Source organism: Rhinatrema bivittatum, chromosome 1 (genome assembly GCF_901001135.1).
Source record: "Rhinatrema bivittatum chromosome 1, aRhiBiv1.1, whole genome shotgun sequence".
NCBI lineage: Eukaryota > Metazoa > Chordata > Amphibia > Gymnophiona > Rhinatrematidae > Rhinatrema > Rhinatrema bivittatum.
The window spans coordinates 466289574-466309704 of record NC_042615.1 but is presented as its reverse complement, the minus strand read 5'-3'; positions in this window follow the sequence as shown (position 1 = coordinate 466309704).

The window sequence follows — 20131 nt, the reverse complement described above, 5'->3', positions numbered from 1 at the left end:
GCGGCACATAAATTGTTACCGGGAGCAGTGGTTTGAGATGGTAATTTACCTGGACAAATTGATGATGCAGAATTAATGACTGTCTCAGGCAATGGCAAACGAGGGTACAGGGAGTGGTTGGTGGGGGAAGGGGGTTGCAGGCAAGATGGAGGAAGGCTAGTTTTTCTGACCTCAGTGTTTTCTATTTCCTGGGGCCTTTTCTCTGAGGTGGATGCAGAGGAAGCCACAGGAGCCATGTGAGTGTGTGTCCCCAGATGTTCTATTTCATTTTCTGTCCCCCTTTGTTCATGGTTCTTTTCTGTGATGGGGAAGGCTTGAAGTCCTTCTAATAATTCTTCTTCTGTAAAGTTTTCTTTCTGCGGTTTCTGCTGAAATTCAATGCTAATTGCCCCACCCAGGCCAGGTTGTGGCTCAATTGTTCTCAAGGACTGCTTTTCTAAAGAAGTGGGGAAGGTGTGAATGGGCTTGGGTGTGGGTATGGAGAGCTGATACAAAGAATTTGCTGTCTCTGAGGAAGACTGAGCATAAGATGGGGGAAGGGTATGTCTGCCTGCTTCTAAAAGCACATGGTTTGAAACTGCTGTCTTTAAACTTTTTTTTTCTATGTGTTCGATGGCCTCTGTACATTTTTGGCAGATTAATCTTTGCTTTATGGGAGCTCTGGGAGCCGTATGAAGACAATTGCCGATTAAAATCCAGTCCTGGGTATTTAGAGTTCTAGCCTCCATTGAATACCAAGGGCAATGGCAAGCTATTTCACTTATTAATTTTTCTAAGTCCCCCAGGCTGACTTGCGCTATTTTTCTTCTGGTGATGAAATAATGATTATTGATGATTTGCTGCAGCTCCCTGGCATGTAGTCTCTGCTGTACAGTCAAATCATTGCCCATGCTCACGAGTGTGGGGAACAAACTTGCTGAGAAATACTTTAAAGATACTAAAAAATACCTTAAAAATACTTACGATTGCAAATCTGTTGAACGGTACGTACCTAAGCTTTGACCAGCCGAAATGAGCATGGAGTTTATCATCACGTCGGGGTCACCAGATGTTGAATATGGAGGCATAGAACACACTTGAGGCAGCTTTCATCGCAGGCAGGAAGAGAAGGGCTGGAGCACACTTTGGCGCTCTCCTTTATTGTACATTCATACAAAGGCAGATGATGTGTCATTACATGATTGGCTACTTTCCCCATAGCAACAGACGAGTCCCTACACTATTGGCTTTGGCTCAGGGGGTGTGCACGGATCATCTCATTGGCTGCTGAAATCTATACCTCCTGACTTTGTCCTGCCTCTGACTAGGGAACACCCAGCCCCTCCCCCAGGAATTCAGGGCTAAGCACAAGCCAGAGAAATACATGATAGTCAGGTATCCTTTCCCAGGCAGAGACTTAAGCACAAGTGATGCTTTTATTCAGGCAAAGGTCAGGGAGAAGGGAAGTTCATGTTTAAACCCTGATGAAATGGCTTGCTGGCAAGCGCATATTTCCCACAGGGGTATCTTGCTGGTGAGCCGGTTACTACCCTTAACCAATAAACCTTCATACTGTTGATACAACTGCATTATTGCTCTCTGGTTTAATGGCAGGGGGAAATGAGGTAAAAGGGAATTAGATTCAGACAGCAACCAACAAGGACATTGGATTTTACAGTCTGGGAAAACAAATAAGCATGGGGGTAACTTGCTGATGTAGCAATAAACCTGATTCTTTGGTTGGAACTCCAACATTGCTCTCTGCTTCAACAACAAGAGGTAACAGGAAGTTGGACTCAGCAATCAACAAGGGCCCAGACTTTGTCAATTTGGGAAACTAAGTAAGGGGGTGACCTGTATTGCACACAGATGCTACCATAAGGTTTCTGGGAAGACTGGATGGACCGCTTGATCCTTTTCTGCATCATTTTCTATGTTTCTATGTTTCTATCCATCTATCTGTCTATCTATCTATCTATCTATCTGTCTGTCTGTATCTATCTATACCTATCTATATGCTGTATATATATATTTCAAATCAGCATTCACATTTCAGTTGTCCATTGATTGGGTTGGGGGTGGGGGTAATGGAAGGACCACATCACTTGTAGAATGTACTTGTTATATCATTTGTATTTATAATTTTGTCACTATGAAATAAGGCTGGCAGAAACATTACCCCTCAATAGACTTTCGTTCCCAGAGGACTGGACATTTGCTTGCTGCAAATGAGCAGCTGTACAACTTGCTGCTTTCACAGCCTTGACTTTTCTAACTCACTGATATGTATGCACTTGCAATTCAATCCATTTCTTTTTGAGCCAAGCATAAGTAATAATTAAAAACTTTTGTCATTATGTGGTAGAAAATCTGTTTGAAAAATAAATATAGAAAGCCAGTTGAAAATGAGCTTGACCTTTTGTTTTCTGGGTACAACAGCTACCATCAATACATAATGACCTTAATTTTAATCTGTCCCTAAATGATTACAGTGCTTAATCTGACGAGGAAAAGTTTTTTTAGTTTATTCAATTATGCATTGCATTAGCTCCTGGCTACCTTAACCATTCCTGTACAAGAGAGACTGAGGGATGTACCACATTCTATATAATATAATCAGATAGAAAATCATTTTAATTATGGTATGCAGGCCAAAAAGTGTCATTTCGTTCTCTGTCTTGTCATTTGGAGATCAATTTTCTTTGTTGTGAATATTTTTTCATTTTTTACTTTTGTTTCAAAAATAGTGCACACTAAAAACAATAAGAGTCTTAAAAATTTTGTGGGTTTTTTTCTATCATTTAATTTTGAAAATGAAAAGAAGCAACACAGACTATGCTGTTCATATTGTCTATGTCATTTCAAATGAATGAACATCTCTATTAATTTCTTTCAGCTTCAATCAGTAAATTATATTTTCACTAAAAATAATAATTCAAAACTGGAATATAATAAATCTTGACTACTCTGAAAATCCATGTTTAGTCTTTGTTTTCTGTACCTTAATAAAGCTGCATATGATAGCTCCGTCATCATTCAAAAGAGCATAATGGGAGATATATGGAGATGAGGAAAGAAGAACAAAGTAAAGCCGGTATTTGGAGAGAAAAGGAATGACTGTAAATTAAAAGAGCATTGAAAAACAGACCCTATAGACTTTAGCAGAATTGTGTTGCTACTATTAGGAGAGAACTGGATTTAGTCCTGTCTCAGCTATTAGTACATTTTTTGCAGTCTCCTGCAACGTGCATAGAAGACACCCACATATTTGTCAGACTAACTCCAGACCTCCCCCCCCCCCCCCCCCGATCAAGGGGCAGAGTTGGGGGCATATATAGATTAACTAGGAAGGCCAGTCCCAACATATTGTCATGCTACAGCTAATACCTACACAGAAACCTCTGATAAATATTTTCTTTTGAAATGATTTGAAGGGGAAAAAAAGTCAAACTGAATATCTCTTGGTACTTGACCAGGTACTGTCTTTGTTGTCCTACAATCAAATGCTATGGCTCCTTGAAACAATTTAGAAGCAGTTCACTGTTTCTGTATTATGGAAAAAGTAATAAAAACACTGTAATTACCTTTAAACTAAATAATTTGATATCAGAGGAATTTTTTTCAGTCAGTAGAAGAGATAACTATAAAATCATACAAACACAGACATTGGTAGCAGAGAAAGACAATTTGTCCTATCCAGTATGTCCATTTTACCTATGCCATAAAATCCCACAGATCCTATTTAATTTTTTAATCTACTTTCTGTGGATAAGGGTGCTTTTCTTTTTGCCCAATGTCCTTTTTATTATAATAATCTATTTGTATATCACTAGATAGAAATTGTTCCATGCATCTACTAATCTATGACATGCCATAGTCTAGGTTTTTGTCTGCACCTTTTGTGTATTTTTTTGCATGCTGTATTTCTGTACATGCTAATGCCCCCCATAGAATTACAGCATGGAAAATATGGCTATACGAAAATTCAGAAAAAATAACTACACCTTACGAAGATGCAGTTATGGTTTTTTTTCACAAAAAAGTTTTTCAATCCTAATTTTGCACATAGTTTACCTACACAATGATAGAGTTAATGAGCTGAGTAGTTTTGCATGATTTTGTACCACATAAAAGCATAAGATGTTTCATGTTGGGTCAGACCAAAGGTCCATTAAGCCCAGCATCCTGATTCTGACAGGGGCCAATCTGGATCACTTTGAAATACCCAAAAGATCTGAAAGGTTACATTAATTCCTTGTTGCTCAATCATAGAGCTAAGTAGTGACTGTCTAATAATTGTTTGTGGACATTTCCTCCTCCGTAAATTTGTCCAAAGCACTTTTAAGACCCAACTTAAGCTAAATATCTTGATCACATTTTTCAGCATCAAATTCTAGTTTTATTGTATGATAAGTGAAAAATCACTTTCTCCAAATTATTTTTAATCAGCCATTGGTTAGTTGTATGCATTGTGTCCTAGTATTTTTAAAAAAAGCAAATAACCATTCCCTATTTACTTGTTCCACACCCATTTATGATTTAAAAAATAAAATCTATAGCAGGGATAGGCAACTTTTAGCCTGGAATGGCACAAACAGGTCTGGTTTTCCAGATATCCACCATGAATATGCATGAGGCATATCTGCATGCACTGCCTCTATCATAAGCAAATATATCTCATGCACATTCATTGTGGACGTCCTTAAAATCAGATGTGTTATTGGCACTCCAGGACCAGAGTTACCTGCCTCTGTTCTATTCTATTTCCTCTCAGTTATCTCTTCTCCAATTTGAAAAGCACTACTCTGTTCAACTTTTCTTCCTAAGCCATTCCATCCCCTTTATCTTTTTTGTTTTGTTGTTCTTCTCTGTACCTTTTCTAGTTCTGTTATGGGGTCAATATTCAGATGGTTTGTCCTGCTATGCTCAGGACTTCGCAGGACAAAACATGGGTTTTAAATTTACCGCTGCTGTGACCCCCCCTCTGGCTAATTGTTTAGCTAGATAAGTTGAAGACGTGCTGAGGGCATTCCAGAGCAGAGAGAAATTAGCTGTATAACTTATCAGGCTACCAGTGGTTCTACTGCAGAGCAATACTAAAGTTTGCCGTGTAAGTTTGTCCAGCTAACTAGGACTTTATCCAGCTATATTCAGCGGTGTGCCTAATCAACAGTGCTATGTTGAATATCTGTGTCAATTTATCCGCTGACAACACTGCTGAATATTGATTTCTACATCTTTTCTGAGATGAGGTAACCAGAATTGCACACAATACTCAAGGTGTAATTGCTCCCTGGAATGAAATAGAGATATTGGGGCAGATTTTCAAAAGGTTATGCGCTCTGGGCCTATTTTCAAAAGGCCCGGTGACGCGCTAAAGCCGCAGGTTGCGTGTAAGGCCCGGGGCTTGCAAAAAGGGGCAGGGAGGTGGCAGGGCAGGGCGGTCCGGGGGGCGGGGTGGGGTCAGAGGCTTCCGGCACAGTGGCCATTTGCTGCTGTGCCGGGGATCGCGCGCCGGCAGTTGGCTGAAGTTAAGTTTTAAAACAAAAAAAAAAAAGAAAGAAGAAAAAGGTAGGGGGGAAGGGCGGGGGAGGTAGAGAAAGGGAAGATGGGGTGGGAGATAGGGAAGTTTCCTCTGTGGCCGCTCTGATTTTGGAGCGGCCTGGGAGGGAACGGGGGAAGGGAGCACGGCTCAGCGCACAAGGTGCACAATTGTGCATCCCCTTGCGCGTGCCGACCCCCGATTTTATAACATGCGCGCGCATGTTATAAAATCGTGGGTCCATGTGTGCGCACCGGGTAGCACGCGCACATGGACGTGCTTGCGCAAGTTTTAAAATATACCCCATTATGTCTAAATAACTGTTTGCATTCTTTTCTTTTTATGTTGTATATTGAGATGAGGATTTCATTGTATCACTCATTATAACTCCAATATCCTTTTCCTTGGTGATGACTCCTAATATGGAATCAGACATTGTCTTCCAGTTGTTAGGATTGTTTTTATCCCTGTGCATCACTTTGCATTTGTAACACATTAAATTGCATCACACATTTTGATGTTCAGCTCTCTAGTTGCAGGATCCTTCTGCAGCTCCTTATAGTCCACTCATGTTTTAACTACTTTGAACACTTTTTGTGCCATCTGCAAATCTGATCACATCCCTCTTTACTCCTTTCCCCAGATCATTTATGTAAATGTTAAACCTTGACAGATCCCTGCGGCACTCCACTATTAGTTTATTGTGTTTGATTAATTGCCTTTCTTCCAGTGGTAAATCAAATCACTCACCTCTCTCCATTTAGTCCTATTCTCCATTTCCTGTCTTTTAACCATATACAGCCCTCAGTACGACATTGTCTCCTATTCTGTGACTTTTTAATTTTCTAGAGTCTTTTATGAGAGATTGTGCTAAATACCTGCTGAAAGTCCAGATACACTGCATGAACTTGTTTGCTATGATCTACATGCCTATTTATACCTTCAAAAATTCTAATAGATTGGTAAAGCAATATTTCCCTTTGCTAAATCCATGTTGGCTGTTCCCCATTATTTTTACCTATTTACAAATGTCTACCTGTTTACAAATTAATTCTGTTCTTAAAAAGAACTACTATTTTGACTGGCACGAACATCAGGTCCACTGATCTATGACCGAGTTTTCTTCCTTGGTACCAATCTGGCCCAATCTACTTATTCAGGATTAGAACCAGGAGTGTACAGTGCGGACCCCCATGCCTGCAGGAAAAATGTTTACTGTGAAACAAAAATTACTCAGAACTCTTCTTTGGCAGCATGCAAATATTATGTACTTAGAAAATTGGAATAGAAAAAACAATAAACATTAAACACTGTTATATGGTTCTATACAGAGGGGTAGATTTTCAAATAGCGCGATTTGGCGTACTTTTGTTGGCGCAACAGGGGCAAACAAAAGTACGCTGGATTTTAGTAGATATGCGCGTAGCCGCGCGTATCCGCTAAAATCCGGGATTGGCGCGCGCAAGGCTATCGATTCCGTATAGCCGGCGCGCGCCGAGCCGCGCAGCCTACCTCCGTTCCCTCCGAGGCCGCTCCGAAATCGGAGCGGCCTCGGAGGGAACTTTCTTTTGCCCTCCCCTCACCTTCCCCTCACCTTCCCCTCCCTTCCCCTACCTAACCCACCCACCCGGCCCTGTCTAAACCCCCCCCTTACCTTTGTCGGGGGATTTACGCCTCCCGGAGGCAGACGTAAATCCCCGCGCGCCAGCGGGCCGCTAGCGTGCCGGGACGCGACCTGGGGGAGGGTCCGGAGGGCGCAGCCACGCCCCCGGACCGCCCCGGGCCGTAACCACGCCCCTGGGCCTGCCCCCGAAATGCTACGTCCCGCCCCGAAAACACCGCGCGGATCGGGCCCGCCCCCCGACATGCCCCCGACACGCCCCCCTCGGAAAACCCCGGAACTTACGCGAGTCCCGGGGTCTGCGCGTGCCGGTAGGCCTATTGAACATAGGCGCACCGGCGCGCAGGGCCCTGCTCGCCTAAATCCGGGCGGATTTAGGCGAGCAGGGCTCTGAAAATCCGCCCCATAGGGCTTAGACTGGGATGTCCAGACACTATAGGCAGAAATGGAGATGGAAACTCAACTCAGTAGTACAGGTTAGATCCTATCTAGGAAATCCTTACAGTCCCACCCCTTCTCATATAGGGTCAGGTGATATAGCTTGGGAATGTTAAACCCTGGCTGTCAAGTCTAAAAGATGACCTTTTACTATTGGTCCTCTATCAATCTATAGTTCCTGGATCACACTTGCATCCCTTTATAAAAATGGTGTTACATTGACCTCCTTTCAACTTTAAGGCAAAGTGGCCAATTTTAATGATAGGTTACAGATAGCTCATAATAGATCTTCAGTTTCAGAATTCATGTCAATATCATCTGGTTGAAATGTGCATTCATTTTTAAAAAATCCCAAAAATGCAACAAATGAAGGCATTTTCAGTTTCTTCCATAAGGAAGGAACCAAAAATAACCTCCTATGAAAGTACCCTAAAACATTTTGGCCCCAGTGGGATCACACTTTTCTGCTGGTTCCCAGTGCCAAGGCTTAGACCAATGACAGAATGGGAACCAGCACCTAGTCTTCGGTCAGCCACAGTGCTGAGGCTTACGCCTGGGGTGGACCCAGTACCAAGGCCTAGGCACAGGCCAGGCCTGGCACTAAGGCTTGGTCCCAGTGTCAAGACTTGGGTCCAGGTCCAGGCCTGGCTTGGAGCTTAGACCCAGCACAAGGTCCTGGATCTGAGGCCTCTCTCCAGCACCAAGGCATAGTACTGGGCCATGTCAGGTGCCAGAGTCCAGCTCCAAGACCTGGTCCTGGTGCTGAGGCCTAAGCCTTGGCCTGGCTCAGCATCTAGGCCCAGTCCTGAGGCCAGGTCCAGGAACTGAAGTGTAAGCTTGATACCGAAGCCTGGCTCTGAGGCCTAGGTCTAGTCACAACTGAGACTGTTTCTAGTGCCAAGGCCCAGGCCTTGCACCAGGGCCCTACAGTGGGGCAATATCATGGCACTGAGGCCTAGGCTTGGACCTCCAGTGGAATTGCCTATGTCCTAGTGATTGAAAAATGGTGTTATCTATCTGGAGAATGTCACCGGAATAATGTCATTTCAGTTCTTCCCTCCAGAGTGGATGGCACCATTTTGATTTATGGCCCTAGGATTGTATATCATACATCAATATTCTGCCAGCCACACTGGTGGAAGGTGCCAAAGTGATGTCAATCTGGCACCATACTACAGACAGATGGCATCATTTGGCACATGCCAGGACATGAGCAAGACCATTAAAAGCCTGAGCCTAGGCTTCAGAAATGGACCCTAACACTGAGACCAGGCCTTATGGACATGTCCTAGTTATCCGCATAGGACCAGGCCTCAGGGCAGAGCTTAGACTTCATTGCCAAGATAAGGTCTCAGTGCTGGGCCCCAGTGCTGGGCCTAGGCTTCTACAACTGGACCAGGTTTCTGTGCCATTCCCAGCCCAATCCATTTTTTGGCCTGATATGGCCAGCCTGGGTAGTCAGAGATCTGCTTTTATTTTTAGTGAGGTTCTTTTTGCTTTTTATTTTATTTTTTTCAAGTTGTTGTTGGGCAAACATACCAAAATGAAAAAAAACCCAAAAATATTTAATGAACTGAATGCAAGCAAAAATGGGCCTGAAAGAAATAAACAAATCGAACCAAAAAATTTGGGACTGCACATCCCTAGCATCTTGTCTTGCTGATTTTTTATTATTTAGTTTGTTAAGTTACTCTATTACATCTTTCACTTTCAGAGTTATTTGCTTTAGTTCCTCTGAATCATCACTTTCAAAGATTGTTAGCTATTTGGCTATTTCCATCCTCTTATAGTAAAGACCAAAGTAAAAATCTCATGTCATTTTTATGTATCAGCCCTGTCCTCCTTGAGAACCCCTTTTATCTCCTGGTTATTCTGTGGTCCCCCTGACTCTCTTATGGGCTTCTTGCCTTTCATGCACTTTAAAATATTTGTATTATTCATTTTTGTTCTATGACAAGTTTCTTCTCAAATTCTTTCTTGGCCTACCTTATTAATATCGTACATCTAATTTACTAATGATTATGTTCTTTCCTATTCTTCTCATTTGGATTTGCCTTCATTTTTTATACATGCCCCCTTTTTTTAATTTTCTATAAAATGTTGGTATGTACACAGTTAAACAGAGATCGATTCAGGGGAAAAAATCAAACAGAAGAAGAGTTATTCTCAAGACTCACAATTATCATGTTAAATCATTAAAAGGTTCTGTAACAACCTTATAACAATTATAGAGAGGTATACTGAGGAAACCTTCAGGGACATTATTGCCAAATCTCAACTCAAGCTGGCAGCCCTTGTGTTGCATGGAGGGGAAAGGTCACCTGAATGGAGAGCATCAACTTGGTGAAGAAGGAAGTGATCTTATAGCTAGGACCTGCTCTCCAGGTGACACTTTATACTCTCGCAAAAAGAATGGGACTCCAAGGGCTTCTGCCCAGGAGGGAAAGATTAGGTTACCCATCATATCTGATTATTTGATCATTAGGAATGTTCATAGCTGGGTGGCTGGTGGATATCAGGATCACTTAGTAACGTGTCTGCCTGGGGCAAAGGTGGTGGACCTCACACGTCATCAAGATAGGATTTTAGACAGTGCTGGGGAGAGGCTGGCTGTCGTGGTACATGTGGGCACCAACAAAATAGGAAAGTGTGGGAGGGAGGTTCTGCAAACCAAATTTAGGCTACTAGGTAGAAAGTTGAAATACAGAATCTCCAGTGTAGCATTTTCTAAAATGCTCCCATTTTATTTATTTATCGTCATTAATTATTTTACACATTAAAAATCATCCAAAGCGATAAACAAAAAAAGTTTAAACAATATTTGGACAAAATAATATAAAACAATACTAAAGCAAGAACATATCCTCTCACACAAATCCAAGTAGACAGATCATTATCTAAACAAGCAGATCCACTGCCAACAGCTGACATAAGCCAAGTAATTGTTTACAAAATTTCAACCGATCATTTTCAGCTCTCAAAAAAGAAGGAAGAACATTCAAAATACTTGAAATGGCTGCTGAAAAAGATCTGCTAAACAAACAAGAGTGATGAAATACCTTACTAGGAGGAAATTGCAAAAGATGTTTTCCTGCTTATCTAAGATTTCTCTTAGCCTCATACCATTTTAGATTTCCCCTCAATTGATTGAGACAATTGCCTTTAAGAACTTTAAATGCCAAAACTAGATTTTTGAACTTACAGCATTCCTGTATTGATAGCCAATAAAACTGCAAAAGTAAAGGTTTGGCCAAACTTTTTCATGATCTCCCCAGTACAATAAGAGCAGTTGCATTTTCAATCAATTGCAGTTTTCAAGTAGATCCCCAAAAGCATCACATTATAGTAGTCCAATTGGAACAGAATCAGCACATAGGCCATAGCTTTTAAAGCTGATAATTTCAAATATGGTTTTAATTGTTTCACCATTTTCAATTGTTTCACCATATTCAATTCACAATAAGAATTGTGAGTGAACTGTGCCACATGAATCTCCAGAGTAATTTTTAAACCTAAAACCATGCCCAGTAATGGTACTTCCTCTTTTGGAATCAATTCTTAACCCTGTCAACCTAGGGAACAATGGTACCGGTACCAATCTGTAACAACTCTGTTTTAGCAATTTATTAATTTATTGTCCCTTAGACCAAGTCAGCATGGCCTCTTCACAGAGATCCAATAGAGCAATATCCTCATCCATGTTCTCCCCCAATGAAGCCACGATCTACAAAGCATCTACCAAATAGAAGGGCAAAAATTATAAGAATGTACTAAAAAGAATCTGGGACAAAGAAGAACTCTGGGAAACTCCCAGTTTCACATCTCTTGAGCAGGACTTCTTTCCCTGAAATAAATCTAACTTCTTCTTGCTCCTAGTTGTACGACTCCTTGTTTTATTGTAACTGCATCTATAGTATGTTTAGTACATATTATCTCGTTCTCTGTTCCGGTTATCACCCCATTGTTTATTGTAAACCGGCTTGATGTGACATTTTCACGAATGCCGGTATAGAAAAAATCTAAATAAATAACTGATGTCAACCCTGAAGAAAATAGGCCATCCATTCAAACACTTGAAGGTGAATTTTAAAACCGGCGTGCAGCCGCACATGTGTGCACGTGTGTCGGCCCGCACCAAGGGCCATGCCACTTCATAAATTACTACACGCGCATGTTATAAAATAGGCTGGCCATGTGCACATGTGCGCACAATTTTAAGCAAATGCCTCTTCTACCTCATCAATGGGGGGATTTTAAAAGAGGTGCGTGCCAACACCATCGCCACTAAAAAAAGTTTGTTCCCAGTTCGCCCAGTTAAGAGATAGTTTTTCCAAACCCCCCTAGTTTAATAGCCTTCATTCCCCCTCCCCAGTTAGCCCCAACCCTTAAAACCCTACTGATCTGCCTAGTTTTCTTTATTTTATTACTTACTCGTCAGCCATAGCAGAAATAAAGTTATGTCACAGGAGGCCTTGGTGTACGTAGGAGCACATTAGAATTTATGTGCATATCTCACATACATAACCCAAAATGCTCATGCTTCACCCACACCCCTCCCCTTTTTGAAAACCTCTGAGATGTGAACGCTCCGGGAGATATGCGCGTGTCTTGGTGGTTTTAAAAATCTGCTTGGCTTGCACAAGCCCGACATATTTGCGCATCCCCTAATGGATGCATGCATCAGGCTTTTAAAGTTCTTAAATAACAGAATAGTAAGTCCACTAAATCAAATGTACTAAAAAGATCAAGCAAACTCAACAAAATAATTATTCTCTTATCTAAGGGTAGAAGAATAGTGTCCATCAATGAGACTAAGACGCTCTCATTACTACATCCTCTTCTAAACTCTGCCTAAGCCACATCCAGTAACTCACTATACTCCAATACTTAACTGGTTAGTCACAACTTTCTCTAATATCTGTGGAGCAAAAGACAGACTAGAAACAGGTCTGTAGCTAATGCACTCCCTAGTATATAATAGAAATGTCCTTAGCTGAAGACTCTGTCCCATTCAGATACCACAGGGATCTCTTCACATTACATAAGTCCCCAAATACCAAAGTAGAAATTAACATACTGTAAGTTCCTAAGTACCCAGGAACCCAAACTGATCCATTTCAATTTGGGTTCCGCAGAGCCCACATGAGTAAACAATTACAATCTAGTAGATCTTCCATAAAAAAGAAAAGCACAACTCAAATAGTAAAAAACCTTTCAATGAAAAGCAACACACTGCAAATTTTACATTATGCCCTAAACACCAATATACTTTCTGTTAGGAAAACAGAACAAGCTAGCCTACTATAAATCCCTATACAGACTAGGGATGTGCATTCATTTGCAGCGAAATAGGAAATATAGACGATATTTCCTATTTCGTCATGGTTTGGGGGGTCCCCGAAATGATAGGAAAACCCACAAAATTGTGTGTGGTTTTCTTATCGTTTTTTTTTTTTGGGGGGGGGGGGAGAAAGGGCACACAAAAAAGAAAATCCCAAACCCACCTCAACCCTTAAGATTTAATTAATTACAATCCCCCACCCTCCCGACCCCTCCCCCAAAAAAACTTTCATAAAGTCCCTGGTTGTCCAGCGGGGTCCTGGGAGCGAACTCTCCCTCTTGGGCCATCGGCAGCCACAAATCAAAATGGCGCTAATGGCCCTTTGGCCTTACCATGTGACAGGGGCTATCAGTGCCATTGGCCAGCCCCTGCCACATGGTAGGAGCAATGGATGGCCCGAGCCATTTTTTAAGATGGCACCAGCCGTCCATTGCTCCTACCATGTGACAGAGGCCAGCCAATGGTACCGTTAGCGCCTGTCACATGGTAAGGCCAAAGGGCCACCGGCACCATTTTGTTTACTGGCAGCTGATGGCCCGAGAACAAGAGATCACTTCCGGGACCCCCGCTGGACCACCAGGGACTTTAGGCAAGTTTTTGGGGGTAGGGAGGGCAGGGGATTGTAATTAATTACATCTGAAGGGTTTGCGTGGTGTTTTTCTTTTTTGGATCGGGACAGCAGAAAAAAAAGCGGCCCGAACCACGGGAAATGAAATTTCCTACGGCAGGCTGATAATGAAGGCCGAACCGAAAGGTTTGGCTGAATCACATCTCTAATACAGACTACTTACTAGCAGAACACTTCACCTCAGTCACACATGCAGAACACAGACAGACCCTCACCAAATATAGAATAAAAGGACCATAAAGTATAAATAAACATGTAGACAAAAAACAAATTGGAAAACTGCAACAAGCCAGTCTTTATATAGTGTAACAATAGAAGAGTAGAAATACCATGCCTCATAAAACATTAAACAAATAAAATCAAAACATGTAAATAATCATAATAGTAAAACTATGCTAATAAAAGAATAAATATTTCAAAACAGCTAAAGAATAGAATAAAATCAAATATTTAAAATCTCATATAAAAACACCAAGCAGACACATTAAATAGCACCGAATAATTAAAACTAGTAAAAATTAAAAAAAGCCTCTCTTTCCATAACAGCGAACTATTAATTTCTGGCCACCCTGAAATTTCTGTGGATTAATGATGGGTGGGAGAAAGAGAGTGGGGGAACTTTCACCCCCCTCTCTCTCTCTCACATGTTAATTCATATTCACACATGCACTCACATACATTATAGATGTTCTTACAAATGCTCTCTCATACATACACATGCCCTCACCCACATACTCATGTGCTCTCTCACACATTCCGATGCTCTCACACTTGTACTTTGACACACACACATGCACACAAACACAGATGCTCTTACCGTTGATCTCAAAAGCACACACATATATAGATGCTCTCATACTTGCTCTCTCTCACATACACAGTTGCTCTCATACATGACCACACACACATGTTCTCATACTCACTTTTTTACATACACATGCTTTCACACTTGCTCACATACATACACTCTCGCTCTTTGACAACACAACACATGGTCTCTCATACACATGCTTTCGCATGTTCTCGTGCTCTCAGGCAGACACATGCAGATGCTCTCTCACACACACACAGATGCTTTCTCATACACAAGCTCTCATTCACATAGATGCTCTCACATATGCTCTCACACACACATGTTCTCACACACACAGATGCTCTCTCATATATACACATATAGTCTCTCACATACACACACATGCTTTCTCACACACACACCCATGATTTCACACCTAGACACATACACCCATGCTCTCTCACATGTACCCTCATAGTCTCTCCTGCTATCTCACTCATATACACTGTTAATCAGACTCAATCTCCCCTTTCTGGTGGCTGTGGGCAGGATGAATTCAGCAGGCAGCCAGGGCCTCTTACTTTCTTTGACTGTCAGATGGTTTGGGTTCCACCGGCTGCCTGCAGGTCCTTTGTGATTCTTCAGCTATTAGCGGGTTGAGCTCTGCCTATGGTTGCCTGGCCTATTATTTTCTTCGGTGCAGAGGCAGGGCCTCTCCTTATCTTCTGCCAGAGAGTTGGACCTCTTCTCTCCATCAGCAACTTTTGGCACATCATGTTTCTGTGATATCAAGGCTTCTTTTCTGGCCTGCATGAGGTGGGGCCTCAGCAGGCATGTCATCTATTTGCACTATTAAGGATCCTCTTCTGCCCTTGGGCTATGAAAAGACTGCATGCTTATCTTTAACTATGTGTCTGACAGCCAGCTAAGCAGCTGCCAGAAGAGAGTTTTGTGGGGCAATTTTTGCCTCCCCAAAATGTTGACGCATGAGGCAGCTGCCTCACCCTGTCTAATAGAATCACCTCATTGATGTTGTTAAGTGTCACTTCCTAGGGTTTGTACTGAGAATACTAAGACATTTTGACAGATCTCTTTTCTATTGATTTTACTCTGATATGTCTGCAATGATGCAGTCTCCAGAATGAGCTTAGCACTTCAGTCCAGATGAGGTCTGTCTAATGATTTGTAGACAGGTGTTCCAATCTCCTTTTTTTTTTTCTGATGAATATATAATAAGCATTTCACTATCTTTTCTAAACCTTAGCACACTGTTTAGCAACCTTGAGATCTTCCAGTATGATCACCCCTAAATCATGCTTCTCTTTGGGGTTTGTCAATTCTACCCTTCTTCTCCCTTCAGGTACTGCTACTCTGGGTTTCTATGCCCGAATGAATACATCTACAATGGTTTTCAATACTTGTTAGATGCCATACTTTTGACCATTGCTCTCAGTCATTCATTTCAAATCTTACTTTCCCTTGAGTTTTATTTCTACTAGTTCTTGGTGTCATGTTCCAACAGACATACCTTTTCTTCTGGCCCCTCCACACTATCATTTATGAAGACACTGAAGACTGCAGACTACAGGATGGGCCCTATAGCATTCAACTGTTCTCCTTCTTTTTGAAATAAACTCTGCTTATCATCACATGCTGTGGCATTGCACTGATCTAGTAATTAACTTATATATATATATATACTAAACATTTTTCTCATAGACAAAAAATGGGAGAAAATCATGGATAAATAGGCCCCTTAGTTTACCTTTCTAAGGCACATCCCAAGACTTCCCAGGTTGGATATGAGTCTCCTGTGTGGAGCTTTATGTCAAAGGCTTTACTGAAATCTAAATATACCCCATCCGGCACCCTCTGCTGAGCTAATTACATGGTTGCCTGGTCAAAGAGATACAGCAAGGAAATGATAGAACTGGATGCAACATCTGTTCAGGTTTGTCCTGTTCACACCAAAACAGAAAATGTATATGATTTAAACTAGATATTATATGTAAGATAATGATGTTTTCTGAACTCCGATGGCATTGCACAGATGCACATCATGTTTACAAAAAGCAACTTTTTGTTAATGAAATATCAATTGCCTATTTAAAGTTCACTTCCTGAGATTTAAAAGAGACACAAAATGTAATTAATTTCAAATTATAAGCCATAAATGTGTAATAACAGCTAAGTGCATAAAAATTGAAAGGCCTGTTTAGGAACTTAATTGGAAATTAGCAAAATAGCTATAGGGAATTAAGAAGTATGGCAACCTGGACTTTTTTATATGTCAGTACTTTATTAATTGATTTTTAATTTGCTATGGACTTTCATAGTAAATGTTAATTAAATGTCAGAAAATCCCTTGGAATATTTGCATATTAATAATCACATTATGTCTTTATTGCTTACATCATTTTAAATTAACTACACAGTTTCAGCAGTCACTGCATATATCTTATGTATTGTGCAGTAATCTGTAGCTAATTTTACAGGTCAGCAACAGATTCCTTTCAAGGACTTCAATCGAAAAAAAGCAAAACTCATTTTAACATTACTTTTTCTTTTTTTGTTCACCAAGATAATAAAATAAAACAGAACAAAATTAAAGCTTTTTCAATATGTCCGTGTAACTATTACCCAACTGTATGAAACCTACAATTTCAGTATTAAACATTTCTTCTTCTTTTTTTTTTTTTTTTTGCAGTTTCACTGGAGCGACTGAAGAAGGAGACGTCCTATCCAGTTCTGATTTGGATGGAGATCTTGATTGCTTAATTCAATTGGGTGGAAAAGGGTCAAAGGAAGGGAGGGTAGGAAAGAAATAGAATGAGGAAGATGAGAAAAGTGGGAGAAAGGCAGAATATTTTAGATATACCACTGAGGGCTAGATTCATTAGAGGGTGCTAATGCATTTATCACAGGACAAACACATCACCCTAGGTATTATTATCATCATCATTTCCTTAGCACACAACAGATGCACCCAGTGTTGTACAGAGACTCACAATGGACAGTCCCTGTTCTTTGGACCTTCATATCTAATCAAGACAGACAGATAGGATGCACAATGAAAAACACATGTGAGGCTTTGAAGTAAGACAGCAAGGTCCTGACTGAGAAGATGTAGGGTAGGTGAGATTAAACGGAAGAAGGGGCAACTTTTAATTGAGTATTATCAAAATATGATGTCTTCAAAACTGGAAAAGTAAGTTGTTGTTAATCAGCCTTTTCTTCCATAGTGAAAATAGGTTATAGGATATTAGTCCAAATGATGAAGGCATTATTATCCCCAGTTCTGTTTCAGCAACTGCAAAATACTCTCCCCAATCTAGAGATCAGAGCAAAATATCTGTGACATGAGCAAGAACTGGCTAAATCAGGTGGGTTATAGGTGGGAAATAACAGAAGGAAGGACAGCTTTAATTGAGAAGGGGTAAAGAATCAACAGTTTAGCTGACTGGAGAATTTGTGAAAAATTAAATCACATGGGGGCAATGATAGGACTTTGGCTGGTGGCCAACATTTTGAGAAATGGAGGTGCCTGGCCCAGAAACATAGGGTGTACTCTGGGCCACTACTGGACCACCAAGGATGTTCAGGTAGAGACCAGAGGAGTGGGAGTGGGGGGGGGGGGAGTTTGTTACAAAAGGGGAGGAGATTGGGGATTGCTTCCATCTGGGGGGCCTTCATTTACTTTAAACTTTTCTTTTTACATACTTTGGCTGCTTCATGGGGTTGGTGGGGATATGGGAAAGGACTTGACAGACCCTTGGAGGTATTGCTTATACTAGGGAAGGAGGGGTATTTGAATTGCTAGGGCCCTTTAAAAAGGCGACAGCCTCACTATGGCCTGGATTCACTAATGCCACAAGGCATAGTGAATCCCGTCGGTAACGAGGTGCTGGGGGGGGCGGTCTTGCGCTACCCGGCAGCGAACGCACCTCTGCGGTGCGATCACTGCCGGCGTCGCACCGAATAACTGTACCATAAAAGGTGTAGTTATTCAGCGCGAAATAGACAGCGATACGGAAGCTTACTGTTTCACTGTCCACGCTGCGCTCGCAGAGTCGGCCCTGGTGCCACCCCGATTCCTCCTTTTCCGGGGCCGACTCCGCCCCGATGATGCTTTCGCACGCGTGCAAAAATCTTTCTAGCTGTCGCATGCTTGCGCTACCAGCTTTAGAAAATAAACCCTTATGTGTCATTATTTTGGGGGAATTAATCTGTGGTATTTTTCTCAGTAGTATTTTACTATGGGGAAAATACCACAGGGTTTAGTAAATGATTCCCTAATTTAGACACTAAGGGGCGGATTTTAAGAGCCCTGCTTGCCTAAATCCGCCCAAATCCGGGTGGATTTAGGCGAGCAGGGCCCTGCGCGCCGGTGAGCCTATTTTACATAGGCTCACCGGCGTGCGCAGACCCCGGGACTCGCGTAAGTCCCGGGGTTCTCCGAGGTGGCACGCCCCCTAAACGCGCGGCGTTTAGGGGGCGTGCCGGGAGCGTTTCGGGGCAGGCCCGGAGGCGTGGTTACGGTCCGGGGTGGCCCGGGGGCGTGGCCGCGCCCTCCGGACCTGCCCCCAGGTCGCGTCCCGGCGCGCAGGAGGCCCGCTGACGCGCGGGGATTTACGCCTCCCTCTGGGAGGCGTAAATCCCCCGACAAAGGTAAGGGGGGGGCTTAGACGGGGCCGGGTGGGTGGGTTAGGTAGGGGAAGGGAGGGGAAGGTGAGGGGAGGGCAAAAGGAAGTTCCCTCCGAGGCCGCTCCGATTTCGGAGCGGCCTTGGAGGGAACGGGGGTAGGCTGCACGGCTCGGCGCGCGCCGGCTATACAGAATTGATAGCCTTGCGCGCGCCGATCCAGGATTTTAGTGGATACGCGAGGCTCCGCGCGTATCTACTAAAATCCAGCGTACTTTTGCTTGCGCCTGATGCGCCAGCAAAAGTAGGCCTATTCGCATAGTTTGAAAATCTACCCCTAAGGCAATACAGTTTTTATGTTTTGTGTTGCATAAGGTTTTGTTAAACTTTACTGTATGTTGACTGTAATCCGCCGAAGGTTGTGGATCCAGAGAATAAAAATTGTGGAAATAAATAAATAAACTTGCCCAAGACTCAGTGGGAGAAATGGGCTGGAATCCTGGCTTTTCTAGTTCTAGTTCTAACCACTTGGCTACTCTTCCCTTTCAATAATCTACTTCAACAGTATAGAAAGGTTTATTGTAGAGATGTGCAGACCAAAAGTTTATGTTCATAAGTCCATAAGTCGAAAGGGGGGGTCAATTTCGGTCAATATGGACATATGGAGAATTCCATAAGTTGAGTCTATGTCCATACGTGCAAATAAAAATTTAAACCCCTCACCCTCCTTAATCCCCCCCCCCCAAGACTTACCAAAACTCCCTGGTGGTACAGCAGGGAGTCAGGACGCCATTTCTGAACTCCTTTGCGAGGAGCACGTGACGTCGGCGTCACGTCGGAGTGAAACGGCGTCACGTGATTCCCCGCGCGTTCGCTCCGGGACCCTCGTTGCACCCAAAAGGAACTTTTGGCCAGCCTGGGGGGGTCAGGAGGCCCCCCCGAGCTGGCCAAAAGTTGATCAAGGTGTGTGCCGCTCTCAGGGTTTGCAGCTGCCCTTCAGCTAGCCTACTGTCTCCAGTGACACAAAAGATTTTTGAAGGGCTGTGCCTTGTTCAGTAAAACATAGAAAGCAGGTTTCCTTCTCATTGCAGGGAAAAACATAACCTGCCTGTTCAGCTCTGACTCACTATAAATATAAATCCTTCATT